Below are 16250 nucleotides of genomic sequence, written 5' to 3'. Positions count from 1 at the left end.
CGGTGGCTTTATGTTATGGTTGTGTGTATGTTTGTTTTCTTCTGGTTCAGACGGTTTGAAACAATTTTCATGCCATGCTGCTGCCCATCAGCAGGGTACTTTTGTGGCATCCAAATAAAAGTATGTGCTGTTGTGTGCCTCAGGTATGAGTGGCAGCTATGTTTGAACACAACACTGGACATCTGGACAACTCCAGAGACTGGGAGCTAAATCCCATGCAGTATTGTTTTCAGTGCCACATGGAGATGATTCTTGGCACAACCTAATTTCTGAATTATCCCTGGGAACTGTTTGGAGAGTGTGAGCTGATAGCTGCTCTACTGCACCTTCTTCATTTATCAGTGTAGACACTTGCTAATATCATGTCTATACAGCAAATTATCCAGTGCCAAATGGGCACTGCTACACACCCATGCCATTGTTAAATTGTTGGAAAGGTCTCAGTGGTGTTATTGGTTTGGGTCATCCTGCTCTAAAGGATGCCCTGAGGTTGCCAAGTTGGACCCTAAAAAGCAGGGTAGGGCCATCCTTGAAGAAAGGAATGCTGCCTCTCCCCTCTGTCCTCTTTTTAGACTCCCACATCAGACATAGCAATGAAAAAAGAGATGAAGAAGAAAAAAAAATATTGTTTTCACTCGATCTGTGTTTTCATTTACTTTATGTTTTAGGAGCCATCAGACAAAAGGGCAAGAGTGGAAGCTAAAAATCCATTTCAAAAAGCAGAGAAAAGAAATGAACAGCAACAACAACAATGACAAAAAAAGCCAAAAGGTAATTTCAAGATAAATCCTCAACTTCTAAACTGGAGGGCCAGGCCTTGGATATTGTTAATGAACCATTAGCCCTGCCTTAATCACAACATCTCTTTCTTTTGTTCTCACACCCCACTGCTTTTTCGCAGCCGGAGACACTCGGGTTTTCAGAAGTGACAGTGCTCCTCACGAGCACAGTTCATGCTGGTTGTAATGGACACATCTGTGCTTGCAGTGTTTGTCCATCATCTCCACTGTTTGCCTTTAGCAGCACGAGGAGGAGAGTGTGATGGTATATGTGTGTGTATGTGTGTCTGTGAGCTGCAGCAAGAATGCAGAGACCACTTACAACCCTGCTAAGCTGCTCTGTTTCTCAATACTGTATTTATTGCAACTCACTTTGTAGTCAGATGAATGGGGTATTTTTTTAAAGAAATTTTACTCCCAATTGTTTTTACTACAACATAAATTTGCTGAATCTTTATTAGACAGTAAGAACTCAGGCAACCCTTGCTGAGACTTGATCTTCTATTGAAATATGTACAGCTTTACCCTGGAAGTAGTCCTTTAAGCTGAGTAACAAAAGCTTACAGACAGAAGTCCCTTTGCAGAGGCAGCACTGCTTTTCTCCTCCACCACTGCTCCCCAGATCAGTTCCCTGTTGCAGTGTCAGTGCTGGCAAATGAAAGGAGTCCAGGGCACTTGCATGCAATTTCCGTTAAACTATTAGCCTGGTCCTGGGCACAGTTTTGGCTCTGGCCAGTGAGCAGTCTCCTGCACAATGCCTGGCAAGGTTTGGGGAACTGCCTGAGCAATCTGGTCCCAATCCTGATGCGGTGGGGGGGTGCAGCTGCGTGGGAGTGAGTCATGCCACGTCCTTCAGCCTGCAGCCAGAGACTGGGTCCTGGACTGCTTTATTTACTTGAAGTGACACGATCGCGGTATCCGCTTTGTTTTTCCTTTCCTAGAAACATCTTAGATTACTTTTTTTTTATGCTGTGGTTATACAATGAAGATGTCATGAGTGGTTATCTCTGTGGCTCCAGGTTATTCCTTATCAATGTGAGATGCCGTTTGTACTCCACACCAACACCACTGACTCCTTACACCGAGGAAAATGAGGGAAAACCCTACAGCACTCTTCATCAGCCAAACTGCGTGTTGTCTTTGAAACTATAGAAGAAACAGCCACACAACGCTATTTAGGGAAGAGCTGAGAAGACCTGTTTTTTGATCTCCTTGTTCACTTACTTATAAAGAAACAAGATTTTAATATGTTATTTTTTCTTCCATATTTTTAAATAATGTTGTTCTCATATTTTGTCCTGAATATGCATTTCATGATTTATTTTTTTTCTTCATGCTAATTCTGTAAATTATTATTTAATATACAAGGTAATGAAACATTAGGCCTAAAGCACAGTTAGAGTTCATCTGTCTTCTTGTGCATTTTCCTACTGTCATTCATTCAATCCATTAGTATGCCAGCTTTGTATATTTTGTCCTAACAATCACTCTAGAATGTTTTCAGAATGCTAGAATGGATATTGTGAAGCTAATGACTCTAAATATCAAATTAATTTTCCTATTGGCTAGATATTCTTGGTTTAGTAATATGTTAGTTTGAAATAACCAATATTTCAAACACAGTTTCTTATGTATTTACTTTTTATTTCATTGAGCCAAACAAGAATAATGTGAAGCAACAATACAAATTAATGTTAAAAGGATTCATAATTTACTTTTTCTTAGTGATGCTGATAGCTGAAAGAGCAATGGCAAATATAATTAAGGTTGCATAACTCTTCCATTCTACCCTCTTTTTAATTTTCTCATAGCTTTCTTAATTGATCACTATCCATTCCCAAAGTTTATATTCACAGTTCCCATCTGAAAGTGATTGTTTGGTGGAAATCTATGTTTAAAATGTTCCAACAGTTCTTGAGAAAGAAAAAAAAACTACAAAAAACAAACAAACAACAAAAAAACACAAAACCAAAACAAAAATCAAAACAATCCTACAAAACCATTATTTTTCCCATAAAAAATAACTGAAAGAGTCTGCCTTTTATGCATAGCTTCCATTAAAATAGCTTCAGGAGGAGGATGAGGAGCCAAACACTTTTTTGGTATAAATGGGAAAATGTCAATAGAAAAAATGGACTCCTAGTCACTTTTCCGTACAGAAAATTTGGCACATAATTGACATGGAAATAATCTCTATTGAGAGGAAGTGATTTGGTAGACATCGACTGCCTTTTGACCAAAATGCGAACCTTCGGAAACTAAGCTGTGTTCAGATGCAGTAGACTTCTTGTGTGCAGCTATGAGCTGTCACTCAGTGAATAGATGATTTAGCTATGCAGTGGTGAAAAACCTTTGGAAATTTGTGTGGATGAACCCAAAGTCTTACCTTCAGAAAGCTCGTAAGGTAAGCAAGACTTTCAGACCCAAGGTATCCAACATCACTAAATCTCCTTTCTGCAAATAACCTATGGCTATATCTAAGTAGGTCACATTTTAGCACTTTTTTCAGAGATTAATTGCTGTATAGATTTTGAACATACTCTCAACTAAGGAGAAAAATTTAGTTTAAATGTTTTTTTTTTCTTTTATGCTAACAGATGTAAATTTTCATATTAACTTGGTATCTACATTAATCCTAAACACTACTTTTGATGCAAGATCTACACAAAATCTCGGTTTTCCTTTGGCCGATAGTTCTCTCTATAAAGTTATAATACATTTTGCTTACCAGCACTAGTAGAATTTTCCACTTCTGCTACCTTTCCCTGTTTTACTCAACATCTGGGCATTTATTGACATCTGGGTTCGATTTGACTGAATATATAATTGTACATACACTGCAAATAAGCAGATCCCCTTTTTGAAAGGAATGTAGCCAGGCAAGCCAAATGGTTTGATTCTGTCCCAGATATACCCTCAGCATCACTTTTCTTAGAAGAGCTTTTCCTGTCTTCATGCTTGTACCATTGTGCAAAATTATGCTGAATGCCTCTAGAAGGAAAAGGGCAGAGCTAATCCCTAACATAGACTGTTGCTTTTACTAATCACCTGTCAGCTAAAGACTAGCATATTAAAGAATAGATTTGTTTTGAAGCACAGCTGGAGAACTGCCTTGAAGAAGCCTGTCACTGCTATGAATTTTGACCCATCAACATTATTGATGGCAAAATCCTTTACACCTGATTTCACCCATTTGAAAGTTAGCATCTAGTTTAAACTAGTTACTGATGTTCATTCTGTAGTCAGTGGAGAAATACCAGTCCTTTTGGGTGTTGATGCATTCTACCTTATAACAATGATGATGGTTAAGAGACAAGATAAACTGTCCTCTGGAGGTGCTTTTCTCATTCCATGAGAATCTCTTGCTCAAATTCAGTAGTTTATTAAATGATTCTATTTCAATGACAACAAAAACAGGGTTAGCCTATGCTATTTAAAGTATTCCTGGGATGGAGAAGGTGAGGAGAGAGGACACTATATTTTCAACCTTCTAGGAGTGGCTTCTGTGAATACTGAATCTCGGAGAAACTTTTTTTCTTGATTCTGCCTCATTCCGGGTGGAAATTGCTCAAATCTGGGGTGTCCTACTTGTGCTATGTTTTATAGCTATAAGTACCCTAGTTGGTACAGTTTTGCTTTGTGCTATTTCTGGGTGGGAGTTACAGCCATCACTGATAAAACTCCTCCTGGAATTTGTGTAGAAAAAGAAAATATATGATCTCTGGAAGCAAGGTCAGGCTTCACAGTGAGATTACAGTGCTGCAGCTCACATTTGTAAGGATAAAACAAGAAAAGCCAAAGCTCAACTTGAGTTGACATTGGCCAGTGTGGTATAATACAACAATGAAGGCTTTTTACATACTTTAGTATGTAAACAACAAGAGAAGGTCTAAGGAAAACATTGGACTGATACTTGGTGAGGAAGGTCACCTAACAAGAAGAGACGAGGAAAAGGTGAAGGCATTTAATGACTTTTTTTTTTTACATCAGTTTGTAATATTAATGATAGATTTTGGCTGTGCGGTCCTCTGAGTTGGAGGGACGTGACTGAGGGAGTAGTGACTTTCCTTTTGTGGTCACCAAAACTGTAAAGGACCAACCACATCAGTTGAATGTTCTTAAGTGCCTGGGTGTAGTGTAGAGTAGTGTAGTGTAGAGACAGCCAAGCTCCACCATGAGTTTCTATCACTCCTCCTTGTCAAAAGAACAAGGGGGAAAAAAAAAACGAGGGAAAAAGGTTCATGGTTTGAGATAAAGAGCTGTTTAACTAAAGGAAAATAAAAAAGAAACACAAAAGCCATGCAGAAGCAAAAGGAGAAAACAGTTATTCTCTACTTCCCATCAGCAAGTGATGTTCAGCCACAGCATGGAAGCAGGGCCTCCGTATTTGTAGTGGTTGCTTTAGAAGACCCACACTTTCATATCAAGAGTGTTGATGTGTTCATTCTCTTTCCCCTTCTCCTTGCTGAGCGTGATGTCATACAGTATGGAATATCCCTTTGGTCAGATTAGGTCAGCTGTCCTGGCAATGTCTCTTTCCCACCCCCAGCCTACTGGCCTTTTGGGGGTGTGTGGTTTGGATAGTCAGTGTTGATGCTATACCAGCACTGCTCAGCAACAGCCAAGATACTGGTGTTCTATCAATGCTGTTCTAGCTACTAGTGCAGAGCACAACACTGTGCTGAGGGCTGGCTGCTGAGGGAAAAGTAATTCCACCCCAGTAAAATGGTGCCTGACTGGATTGACCTCAGAGTACGGAGGGAGTTAGTGGAGTTACTGTGTGGATGGTCAAACACTGGAACAGGCTTGCTAGTGATGGGATTGATGCCCCATGCCTGTCAGTGTTCAAGAGGCATTTGAACAATGCTCTCTATAACATGCTTTAACTTTTGGTTAGCCCCAAAGTTGTCAGGCAGTTGGACTTGATGATCTTTGAAGGTCTCTTCCAACTGAACTATCCTATCCTATCCTGTCCTGTCCTGTCCTATCCTATCCTATCCTATCCTATCCTAAACATCTTCGATTTAAAATTTACTCATAGTTATAAAAGAGAGGTCACTTCATGATATTTTTCAATTTAGGAAACACTGTCTTTTTAAAGCCTGTTTTTTTTTTTTGGTCACACATTTTGTCTCTCTTAGTCAGTGTTAGACCAGTTGAGAGCTGTTTTGGTTTCTAATTCTGAAGCTGGTGTAAATGTGTGTTTAAATCTATTTAATCCAACACAGGATCCACCCCTTAAATAGATTTTTTTTGAACTAATTTTTACTTTCTTTTCAATATCTACCACAGTATATGTTAAAACAGAAAGAATTCTGGATCAGTAAACACACGTAAAATGAAGGTGTGAAAAAGAAACTGTTTCATGGCTCTGAAACCTGTGATCATAGTATGTCACACAAGACCACCCTGCAAGAAATAAGAAATTAGAAATATTGAGGGCTGTTGGACACCATATTTTCACAGCGATAGGCACAAAGCTATTCAGCACAGATGTTTCTGTAATTGTGATACACTGGGAAAATTCTCAGTATTCAAACTTCAATGGCTCCCAGACTCACACTTCACCTGTGTGTTGTGGTGGTCTACTCTTAATACACTGGTCTGTAATGTGAACCATGTGGTAACATGTGTCTGGCTCAAAAACTTTTTAACCCCCCCCCCCATCCCTGTGTTTTCCTCACATTTTTAGACTTGTTTCTTCATTTCTACTTTTATGTTTAAAGGATTTACAAAATGGAGAAAATAAACAGGAAGCTCATGGGATGGGAGATGTGAGAGAGAGCTAGCTCAGGTACTTCAAATTTGGTAGTGATCAAAATGCTACTCTGTGCATTGCATGCAGCAGCCTTTCCAAAAATAACCTCATGGTGCTTGTTACAGCTGGCCAATCCATTTGTAGGAAAATAAAGTTATTTGATGCACTCTTTCTTCTCTCTGGGTTACAACACTGCCTTAAGAAAAGTTTGTCTTGCAAATATATTTCAACACCTTTATTTTTTCTTGTGATCTTTTTACATTGACATATTATGATGCCTATAAACCCTCACAGAATACTTCGTCTGAGTAGATCTCAGGGTGTTTCCCAAAGATTGCTTATTATATATTTGCTCGCAAAGATTTGCTGTCAAACTCATGATTGCATGTATGTGTTTATCTGTAAGGGCATATGGGTCTCAACCTCATAATGCAGGAAATGTGAACAAGTATTTTAGTAACAATTTTATAAATACATGGTAAGTAGCCTGCCAGTTCAAGAAACGTATCAATAATTTTTATTTAAAAAGAGTTGCCTGTAAAAATGTTGGTACACAACAGAGCATAACATACATTATCTCAGCAAATATTATTTTGAAAAAAAATGAGCAAAATATTTTCCCCCTCAAAGTCCCATTAAAAGAAATAAATATAAATAATATATTACTTAGGTTTGTACGTACACTCTCCCCTGCTCCTTGCTATTTTGTTCAAGTACCACAAAACTGATAACACAGCTAGGGCTTCTTGGAAACTTTCCCACAGAATCTTTTTGCACTGAAAAATTGCTGATTGACTGAAATCAACTTGTTTTACAGAAAGAAATAGTTTTTAACGAAATTATTTGAAAAAAACTACTTTAGTAAGATCAAACTTACTCATTTTGTTATTTTCAAATAAAACATTTAATTATTATAGAATTTACTTTCATAATTAATTTTTATTTTTTTGTTGTAATTCTTTGAAAGACACTGAATTGCTCTACAATATAATGTCCCATGGAATTCATAAGAAGGTAATTTTAGGGGTTTCTCTCTCTCTCCCTCTCTCTCGTAATAAAAAAGTAAATCTTGTTCCTGAATACCTATCTTGTTACAATATCCATGATATTGATATTTGAGAAATGGTGAAGTTAAATAGGTACTTTGAGCTTTTGATATATTAAAATAGTTTTGTGCAGTATACGAAAAATAACAAAACTTTCCGTCATTTAAATTACTCAATTTTACCATGTAAAAGCCAATAAAAAGTATTTCAGTAATACTTTTGTATAGGTTAAACTGTCTAACCTAGAGATGGTCAGTTTTACTATCTTAAAATGGCACAGTTTGAGCTTATATATAAGTTAAAAATGGTTGGTCTGATGTGTCGTCTACAGCGACACTGGGTCATCTAGAAAAATCTTTGAGCTTATAGAGCTTAAAAAGGCAGATTTTCAAAGTTATGTGAACAAAATTTGCTATCGCATCAGGTTCTTGAAAATCGTTTAGTATTTGGAACTGGTGTTTATCTGGGGATATGAGAAGAGCTGCATCAAATATTGAAGTGAATGCCCCAAGGACTGAAGCCACCATTTTTCCTAGATGTTGGTAGTATTAAAAGAACACTGAGGTAAAAATAGAAACCATACTGTTTCTTATCCCAAGCATGAGGACTGCCTCTCTGGATGCTTCACACAGCCCACTGGAAATGGCTGAGCTTTTGGCAGCCCTCCTGGTCCTCACTGACCTTGGGCTAACACCTTGCCATGGGGTCACCAAACAATAGATTGATTACCCTGAAAGTGCAAGTTTCTCAAGGGTTACACAAACAACTTCCAGTCATGAAAACTAACTGTAGAAAAAGTCTATATTTTTCTCTCTCACTCCTTCTCTCTCTCTCTCTCTCCCCCCCTCTCAGCGATCAAGGCACACTTAGAACAGAAAAGTGGGCAAATCTGATAACTTCACTTAGTAAATAATATGTTTAATTCTAGTTAGTAGGCCTTATAGATATCAACACAAAAGGGGATGAATGTGAATATCGTCCATTTATAGCTATTGTAATAATTGTTTTTTTCCACATTCAAATTAGAACATCCTCATTCTAAAGTTGATACATCTGAGCCATGGCTCAGGGAATGACTTTGCCTGTAATTTGAAAAAGACTGAATTGCTTTCTAACTCAAGAAGATGAAGATTAATGCTGGCTGAAATAAAAACAATTATACAAATTATTTCTAACCCACACCCCTTTTAAGTGAGGTTCATTTTTTAATTTCTCAGAATGTCAGAACTTTGATTAGCTTTGAAAGCTTCCAGACAAAAGTAGAGTTCATGTATTTGTAGACAGAATGTCTATCAAACCACAGAATTTCTAGAAAAAAACTTGCATGAAATATTTTAATTCAGAAAAAAGTATATTATTTTATCATTTAAATTCTCTATTTTAACAAAATATGCAAATTAAAATTCAAAACATCCTGGTCAGAATTTCGCTTTCAGGGATTGTTAATGTACTTCTTTCGTGAGAACTGAGAATGTATCTAAAATCATAATACTGAAAAGTATAAGTTACTATTTCTTTTTTTCTTTGACATATTGTAGATATTTGCATGAAAAAAAGCCTCTTTTTTTTTTGTTTGTTTCTTTCCTTCCTTTCATAATGCAAAATTTCAGATAGGTGTAAAGAGCTTTCAGAGGACTGTTGTGTAGTGGAGAGACCTATTGTTAACAAGCAATGTACCTGAGGTTCAAGGACTCTGGTATTTCACATTCTTTTAAATGGTCTGATGTGAAACTTGCATCATTGTAGATACGAGCATGGGGCTCCTTGGTGGTTTTGTAAACCTGAAATAGTCAGATGTACATAAAAAAATTACTATCCTGTTCATAAAAACATAACTTTTTCATAGATAGCCTTTCTGTTCTTCTGGAAATATGCTTCAATGCAATTAATGCAATTAAACAGATTTCAGGGTGTCTATCTCAAATGCACCAGCTATGTATGCAAGAAAATGCAGATCACGGTTTTAGAGTAGCTCATTTTTTTGTGCCAAGTGCTGAAAATGTCTACTGTCAACATCATGAGAATGTTTACAAGGATGACATGCATTTACCCCCTTATCTGTGATGTTTCACTCTAAGAAGTTTTTCTTTTGCTTGATGTTACAAATTCTTTTGGGCTAGGACGAGAACCTGTATCATTCAGTCAAAGTTTAAAATAATTACAGATATACTTTCCTTTTTTATTAGCTGTTCTCTGCAAAGGCTGTCTTTCCCTGCAAATTATGAAGATGCAAGGTATATAACATAATGATATAGCTTTGAAGTATTCTAGACTTAATGATTCATTACTGCTTTATGTCACACACACAAAATTGATACAGAATTTAAATTTCTGCCTGCCTTCTAATAAGTGTTATGTCCATTTAAAAGGCTCAAATTAGCTCTCCAGTTCTGTGAAACAGCATTCCTTACAAGAAGCAGTGGGTCTATTGCAGCATCTGAGTTCTTAGGTTGGAATTCATATGCTTAATCTTTGAAATTTAGATTCTCTTTGTGGTCTAGAAGAGGACTCTTGGGAGCTTGAATAAACAGTTTTGAAGAAGATGCTTTGCTTTAATGATGTTTGTGTTTTCTTTATAAACTGCAATAGAACCTGGTAACCCATAGAAGACATTTGCGGTTCCAATGTTTTCATCTATAGCAGACAGAGTAGGTTACACTGAACTCAACAGTTAGCTTGAGATCAATGTTTTCATTTACAATTTGAAACTCATAAAAAGCATAAGAGGTCCTTCCTTCCCTCACCCTAAGTTGCAATAGATCTGATGATGGAAACTGTTTGCTAAAGGAGTGTCTAAATAGAAACACAAAGGCTTCGGCAAACTTCTTGCTGGAGAAGAGCTGAGCTAGTTCAGGCCACTCAGGTCTTGATACATTAGGACTGAGGGGAAATAACATTAAAATATCTTTCTGACAAGAACTTTTATATCAGTTTATGTGGGGCTGAGAAAAAGAAGCAAGCAGAACTCAGTAGGCATCTGGGTAACAGTAGGTTAGCACCCACAGCCGGCAAACATTTGTGAAAACACCAATATCTTTCATTTGCAGACTCCTTATTTATGCAGCCGAGCTTTTCAAGCAAGTGAGATCCTGGCAGAGTGAGATCCTTTCACAGGGTAAGGCAATGTCTATACACATTCGATTTCCTTATTCCTTGTTTGTGTGTCACTTTCTTGCTATCCTGTCTCTTATTTATTTATTTATTTATTTTTTTTGTGATGATGACTGATGGATGTTGTGGATTGAATGTGGAAGACACCAATTATGCACCAATTATGAAACCAGATCAAGAAAAAGGCAATCTCATTCTCACTGCAAGTTTAGAAACCAATTATTCGAGAAAAAAAAAAAAAAGCTGGGTCCAAACCCCTTGGCTTTAGGCTGTCTCTGATTACTACAGATCCTTCAATTTGATTAATTTTTATTGTCTCCTTCAATCCTTATAAAAGTACCATTCACCTCAGACCTGACCTGCAGCAGCTCTTCCTGCTGCCAACCTGCAGTAAAATTTATTGCCCTGTTTTATCAGATGACAAGAAACAATGCCAGCAATTTATCCAGTGCTATCTATATGTGATCAAACAGCACCAAAGTTACCCACACACTGAGCAAAGATATGCTGGTTTCTCTTGAATATTTTTAACCTGTAAAGTCTACTGGAAGCATACTTGTTTGACAAGAAGTAAATAACTGATCTTTAAGCCGGAAGCTTGTCAAAAAGAGTAGTTGACAAGTCAATGTTCAAAAATGCTGGGAACAGGAATCTTATTTTATACTGCAGAACTCTGCAGTATCATTGCATTTAAAGGTCAGCCCCCTAAAGTTATTTATTGTTCAAAAGGTGTTTTTAATCAATTTGAGAAAGTATGGCTTCTCTCCAAGTATGCCTTCCTTCTCCACAATCATCAGTAGCCAGGATTAAAGAAGTTTAAATAACAACAAACTGAGCTTTGTGTTTGTGCCTAGTGTCAACTTGCACTGCTGTAGGAAGAGGAAAGTTCATTTTTTCCTTTGTTACAGTGCACTTAATAGAAAACAAAATCATCTTACTTCAAAGAATTTTACTTCAAAGAATTCTCCAAACCATCTCTTTCACAGTGTTTTATACCTAAAACCACAGATCAATCATAAAATCAATGATTGTTGATTGTGTATGTCCCACTCTACAGTCATGCAGTGGAGTGGGACAGATATGGCTATACTCATGGAAATGGAAGTCAGTAAAGTCTCCCTGTGCATCAGCACCCTGCTGATACATTGACAGGAATCCAAAAAGAGGACAGTCAAGTTCATGCCTTGCTGTGACCAAACCTGTTTGAAGTTGAGACCTTTTTCTCACAATGCAGCTCTGCATAAATGCTGTGATTTGCTCTGCGTACCATCAAGGTTGTCTATTCATTGTACTCCACCCATATGCACAGACACCTTTTGCATCTACAGTAAGCCATCATCTTCTCTAATTTTATGATCTTTACTACTATGTTTTCTGAAAACTTCAGACATTTTGCTGCATTTTCAGTAATCCAATTTCCTCTTTAAGTGTGGAATGCAATTAGTCCATTTTACAAATGAAGAACTGAGGCTCAGAAAGTTTAAGTGACTTGTAACTTAACCATATCTAGCTGGTTCATGGTCACAGAGTGTCCAAGGTAGATGCATACACCCTATTTTACTTGAAATGTCAAACTTAAACCCCTTGAGATGCCAATTTCCTTTCACTGACTTAGAGAACCTCAAAACCTAAATAATCTAAATAGCATCCTAGTCTGAATTTAATGTTTCAGATATCTTTCTGTCTTCATACTAGCACTCCTTTTCTTCCTATCTGCTAGGTTATAAAAGTGCGTCAGCATACAGATCAAATGCTGTACTTGTTCAAAAGATGAGTTAATTTTGAGTTGCCCTACTGCACTCCTTGGCAGGAGATTGCATAAACTCAGACGATACTAGTTACTGTTAAATGAATCTTCACATCTGAGTTGCCCATGCTGACTGGGTGACAGGCAAATGCATGAAATTCAACAAATGAAAATACCAGGAACTGCACTTGGGATGGAGTAATGTTTGACACAGGTAGAGACTGGGAGATGAGTGGCTTGAGCGAAGCTCAGCAGAAAGGGATCTCTGGGTGCTGGTCAACAGCAGGCTCATCATGAGCCAACAGTGTGCCCTGGCTGCCAAAAGGGCAAATCACATTTTGGGGTGAATTTAACCAAATGTAGACAGCTGGTCAAAAGAGGCGATTCTTCTACTATATTTAGCATTGGTGCAGCCTTACCTTAAATATTGTATGCAGTTCTGGGCTCCACAATATAAAAATGATGCTAACGTCCTTGAGAGCATCCAGGGAGGGGAAACAAATCTGGTGAAATGGCTGGAGGGCATGTCCTCTGAGAAGAGGCTGAGGACATTGGGTTGTCCAGTCTGGACAAAAGGAGGCTGAGAGGTGACCTCAGTGCTCTCTGCAACTTCCTGAGGAGTGCAAGTGGAGAGGGAGCTGTTGATTTCTTCTCCCTGGTAACCAATGATAGGATGTGAGGGAATGCGATGCAAAGCTGTGCCAGGGGAAGTTCAGGCTGAACATTAGTAAATATTTTTTTACTGTGTGGATGGTCAAGCACTGGAACAGGCTTGCTAGTGATGGGGTTGATGCCCCATGCCTGTCAGTGTTCAAGAGGCATTTGGACAATGCCCTCCGTAACATGATTTAACTTTTGGTTAGCCCTGAAGAGGTCAGGCAGTTGGACTTAATGATCTTTGAAGGTCCCTTCCAACTTTTCAACTGAACTATTCTATTCTATTTCTATAGGTTACTATTCACAACAAAATATTTTTTATTTATTTTTTAATCAGAATCATAGAATCATAGAATAGTTTGAGCTGGAAGAAACCTTAAGGGTAATATGGTCCCAACCCCCCCATCCATGGTCAGAAACACCTCCCGTTAGTTGTCCACAGCCTCAACCAAGGCCAAGTGTTCTTGAACAATTCCAGGGAGGGGACACTCACAACTTCTCTGGGCAACCTGTTTGAGTGCCTCACCATACACACAGTAAATAATTTCTTTCTATTGTTTCATCTAAGTCTACCCTCTTTCAGTTTAAAACCATTATCCCTTGTCCTATCACTACACTTCCTAATAAAGAATCCTCCTCCATCTTTCCTGAAAGCTCCATTTAAGTACTGGAAGTCCACTATAAGGTCTCCCTGGAACCTTCTTTTCTGTCGGTTAGACAACCCCAACTCTCTCAGCCTGGCTTTGTAAGAGAGGTGCTCCAGCTCCCTGATCATCTTTGTGGCCCTCCTCTGGACTCACTCTAACATGTCCATATCTTACTCTCAGGGCCTCAGAACTGGACAAAGTAGGTGGGGTCTCACAGGAGTGGAGTAGAGGGGAAGAATCACCTCCCTTGACCTACTGGCCACATTTTTCTGATGCAGCCCAGGATGCGATTGGCTTTCTGGGTTGCAAGTACACATTGATGGCTCATGTTCATTTTTTTTTGGTCCACCAATGCCCCCAAGTCCATCTCCTCTGAAGCCAGTCATCAGCCAGCCTGTATTCATGTTTGGGATTGCCCCAACCCAGTTGCAAGAACTAATACTTGGCTTTGTTGAACTTCATGAGGTTTGCACAGGCCCACTTCTCAAGCCTGTCCAGGTCCTTCTGTATGACATCCCTTCCCTCTAGTGTGTCCACTGCACCACTCAGCTTGGTGTCATTTGAAAACTTGCTGAGGGTGCAGTCAATCCAACGACCATGTCACTGACAAAGAAGTTAAATAATACCGGTCCCAGTACAGACAGTTAAGGGACACCACTTGTTACTGGTCTCAACACTGAGCTGTTGATTGCAACTTTTTGAAACCTTCCAGCCAATTCCTTACCTGACAAGTGATCCATCTATTGAATCCATATTTCTTCACTGTAGAAACAAAAATATTGTGCAGGAGAGTATCAAATGTACAAGTCCAGGTAGATGAAGTCAGTTGCCACCAGTTCTGTAACATCACTGTAGAAGGCCACTAAATCTGTCAGATACAATTTGCCCTTAGTGAAACCATGTTGGGTCTGACCAATTACATCTTTGTTTTCCATGTTCCTTAGCATAGTTTCCAGGAGGATCTGCTCCATGATTTTGCCAGGCACAGTGGTGAGACTGATAGGTCTTCCTTTTTTCTCTTTTAAAAATGGGGTTATTCCCCTTTTCCAGTCAATAGGAACTTCACTGGACTGCCACGACTTTTCAAATATGATGGATAGTTGTTTAGCAACTTTGTCCACCAGTTCCTTCAGGATAATCTTACCACATCCCCTGGACTTGTGCACATTTGGGCTACTTAGATGGTCTCAAACCCATAGTCATCACGGGTCATCAACCCGTAGATGCAGAAACCACCACTACTGGAATGTGGATATTGTTAGCTTAGTGAAAACAGAAAAGTGATTTCACTTGCATTAGTATAACTTTATTGAAGAGCTCTTTAAAAAAGAGGGGGGCTGAGGATAAGAAATTGGGGAGGCAAGAGGAATTTTAATGTTTTTATTATTATTATTATTTTTTATCTGGACTTTTTGTAAGAACTGTGCTGTTAATGGCTTGGTGAATTCTTGTTTGTCTCTATGTGAAGGAAGATGGATGTGTGAAGAGTCACCCAAGTTCCAGGGAGAAACTGAGCAAGACAGATTAGTCCCACCTCAGCGTGACACCTGGGGCACATCCTTATCTAAGGGGGTAAATGGATCAGAATGTTACTGCCTGTTTATTTATTCTCCTTCTGTTTGGAGACTTTCCCTGATTAATTACTCTCTAGTAATTGCTGCTGTTAACTAATGTCAAATCTAATTAACCGGAGTCCCTTCATCCAGTATCTCCACCATCCCTGTGCAAAGATGAGAAGGTCATCAGTGAGAAGGTTCTGAGGATGGCCACACTTTACCCATTCGTTTATTTGCTTTGGGCCTTGTTTGCTATTCCTGCTGCAATGCCTGGCGACAGCTTTCTAGAATTCCCATCAAGTCTAATTGGCCTGCTGAAGCAGCAGTGAACACAAGATTTAAGAAATGTTTTCTTTAAAAACTTCTGGTCCTACAGACACTTTGAGATCAAGTTTCACTCTGCTGAAATCACACACGATTCCCTGTGATTTTCATGAGAAATACTGTAAGAAAGTATTAAAAGAGAAACATGTCCCAGTGGTTTGGAGGGCCTGATGGCCAGGGGGGTTGAAGAGTGGGTGGTGGTAACATAGCAAGGCATCTACAGAATCTTTAAAGGTTGCCAAAATTAACACATACAAGGTATTCAGTATCAAAGTTTTCAATATTTGGCTCCATAAACACAATACCGGTTGCAAAAACAAAGCTAAGGATTTCATGCTGATTACTTAAATAAAAACTGTTTAATTATGAACATTTGGGAAACGAAGTTATGAAGAACTGACCAATATTGCTATGGCTTCCTAGTGTTCATACCAGACTGTGAACACTGTGCCAGCATCTTACTGCTTAGTGTATTGTAGATCCAGCTATAGTAAACAGTTCTAAGGCTTAGCATGGTTCAGGCAGATAGCTCAATGCAGAAGGAGGTCTAACTCAACATTAAAGCTTCTTGCTTTTATCTTCAATGAGATATGGACATTACAGTCCAATAAAAGCTGCCAGCATC

General features: G+C 38.5%; 1 protein-coding gene across 1 annotated transcript in view; it reads left to right on the top strand.

Moving 5' to 3' along the window:
* The window catches only part of LOC308193673 (uncharacterized protein), a 109761-nt gene that overhangs the window by 33558 nt on the left and 59953 nt on the right, over nt 1-16250 (top strand). The window contains exons 3-5 of the mRNA XM_080588605.1: nt 669-771; nt 1799-9817; nt 10631-15317. The gene's annotated coding sequence lies outside the window, so the exon portion shown is untranslated. The remainder of the gene's footprint in view (nt 1-668; nt 772-1798; nt 9818-10630; nt 15318-16250) is intronic.

Source organism: Anser brachyrhynchus (genome assembly GCF_964034855.1).
Source record: "Anser brachyrhynchus genome assembly, chromosome: 3".
Lineage (NCBI taxonomy): Eukaryota > Metazoa > Chordata > Aves > Anseriformes > Anatidae > Anser > Anser brachyrhynchus.
Note: the sequence above shows the minus strand (reverse complement) of the source record. Positions and strands in the feature narration are given on the sequence as shown.